This window comes from Dipodomys spectabilis, unplaced genomic scaffold (assembly GCF_019054845.1).
Source record: "Dipodomys spectabilis isolate Male_0828 unplaced genomic scaffold, ASM1905484v1 ptg000031l, whole genome shotgun sequence".
NCBI lineage: Eukaryota > Metazoa > Chordata > Mammalia > Rodentia > Heteromyidae > Dipodomys > Dipodomys spectabilis.
Genome location: NW_024870708.1, coordinates 243,072 through 245,378, shown reverse-complemented (window position 1 = coordinate 245,378; position 2,307 = coordinate 243,072). Strand labels below are relative to the sequence as shown.

Genomic DNA, 2,307 nt, shown 5'->3' with positions numbered 1-2,307 from the left:
CACTTCTGGCTTTTTTCTTTTTTGCGTATGTGGTGCTGAGGAATCGAACCCAGGGCCTCAGGCATGCAAGGCAAGCACTCTACCACTGAGCCAACTTCCCAGCCCAGTCTACTTAATCATTTTTTAAATAAATGTTTTGTTCTTAATTTTCCTCTTTGTAAATTCACATGCCCTATAAAAAATGATTTGGCCATCCCAGTAACCTTCTCAGAGTACCTCCTACTGAAGACTTTCAAAAAGTTGTATTATATTACAAGGAAAACAATGCTACAAATAAGGAAAACCAATAACAATATATTAATGATTAAAATAAAAACTAAAATAATTATCAGTGTTTTCAGTATTTGAAGGGTACTACCTATTAGATTTTACTATTTTCTCATATTCCTGTACATTTAAAACGGGCTAAGATTATGATATTCAACAAGAGGTTTTTAGGTTATGAGTAATCTTTAAAGTTACCCACTAAGATTACTATTTATGGCTCATCTAATCATTTGTATATGGCTTATATCATCATTTGTTCCTTGCTAACATATAAAATAAGGAAACTAGGGGCTGGGAAGGTAGCTCAGTGGTAGAGCTGCCTTGCATGCATGAAGCCCTGGGTTCGATTCCTCAACACCACATAAGCAAAAAGAAAAAAACTGGAAGTGGTGCTGTGGCTCAAGTGGTAGTGCTCTAGCCTTGAGCTGAAGAGCTGAGGGACAGCGCCCAGGCCCAGAGTTCAGGTCCCACGACCAAACCCCCCAAAAATTAAAAAACATAAAATAAAATAAGGAGGCCCTATAGTTTTAACAGAAACTGTGTAGTTGACAAAGTCTAAACTCTTTATTCTGCTCCTTTACACAAAGACTTGGCAACTTCTCAGTAATGTTTCTATAAACTCTGAAATATATAGTAGCATATGTCTGTTACCATAAATCTTAAATACTTTATCAATAAGTTTTATGACCTGCCAAACAGTCCTAGTTTTAGCATATATAAGCAAATTCCCAAAATTAAATAAATTTAAACCATTAAAACTTTTAACAAAACTTAACACTTGCTGCAGTGTTCATTATGACAGAAGCCTTGTATAGAATAATTGAATTCCTCCTCCTACACATCTCTTGAACAACAAATATCTGGAATTATTTTGTTTTTGACTTGTCAATCTTGGCTTTATTCTTAAATGTGTGCTTATGTAAGAAGTACATGGCTCTAAAATTTCATGAAAATTCTTTTTTACTTACTGTTTGTTGAATTGTCTAGTTTAAGAAAATCAATTACACTTTATATATAAAACATGTTCTATGCTCCATTCAGCATCACATACTCTAACATTGGAACGATACAGAGAAGATTTGAATGGCCCTGCGCAAGGATGATAGGCAAATTCCTGTACCATTCCATACTTTTACAACAACAGATGCTGGAGGGGATGTGGCCACAAGGGAACTGTACTGCACTCTTGGTGGGAGTGTAAACTTGTTCAACCACTTTGGAAAGTAGTATAGAGGTTCCTCAAAAGACTCCACATAGAACTCCCCTATGACATAGCAATCCCACTTTTGGGCATTTACGCAAAAGATCACAAACAAGACGGTACTAAAACTATCAGCACAATTATATTTATTGCAGCATTGTTTAAGATAGCTAAGATATAGGATCAACCCCGAAGCCCCTCATCAGATAAATAGATCAAGAAAATGTGCTATTTATACCAATGAAATTCTATGCCTCCATAAGAAAGAATGGCATCGCCCAATTTGTTAGAAAATGGAAAGAATTGGAAAAAAATTAAGTGAAGTAAGCCAGGTCCAAAGAAACATAGGTCCCAGGGTTTCCCTAAATTTTAATAACTAATATATGTCTAGGATAAGCAGAAAAGGTCAAAATCTATGCACATATGACCAGATAAGATGATGTTAAGGGAAATGAACCCCCAAATAGGAATACAAGTGTTTTTCTTTTCTTGCTATTGTTTCGAACGTACTTATAACAGACTATGTGATTTTTTTTGTTTCTTTATATGTTCCTCCCTCATGCTATAACCCCTGTTTTCACTGTATTTGAATTTGGTGTGCCCACCTCTTGTATATACGCTCCTCTAATTTGGGGAGGGGAAGGAAAAAAACAAAATGCTTAAATAGGGATTCAGGTTGACCCATTGTAACAATGAGATGTACAAGACACTATGGTGAAAAATGAACTTTACAATTTAGGCAGGGGAAGCGGTGAGGGGAGTTTACTTGTAGAGGTGGGAGGGAAGGGACGGTAGAGGGAAAATAAAGGAGGAGGTAAGAATCCTTGTTAAGAAATGTA

The 2,307-nt window shown here is 36.0% G+C and overlaps 1 non-coding gene across 1 annotated transcript; it reads left to right on the top strand.

Annotated features, from left to right (window-relative positions):
- Nucleotides 1-1,295: 1,295 nt before the first annotated feature.
- On the top strand, nucleotides 1,296-1,401 carry LOC122105427. Its single transcript, XR_006147042.1, has one exon. It is a non-coding gene; the product is annotated as a U6 spliceosomal RNA (small nuclear RNA).
- Nucleotides 1,402-2,307: the final 906 nt, after the last annotated feature.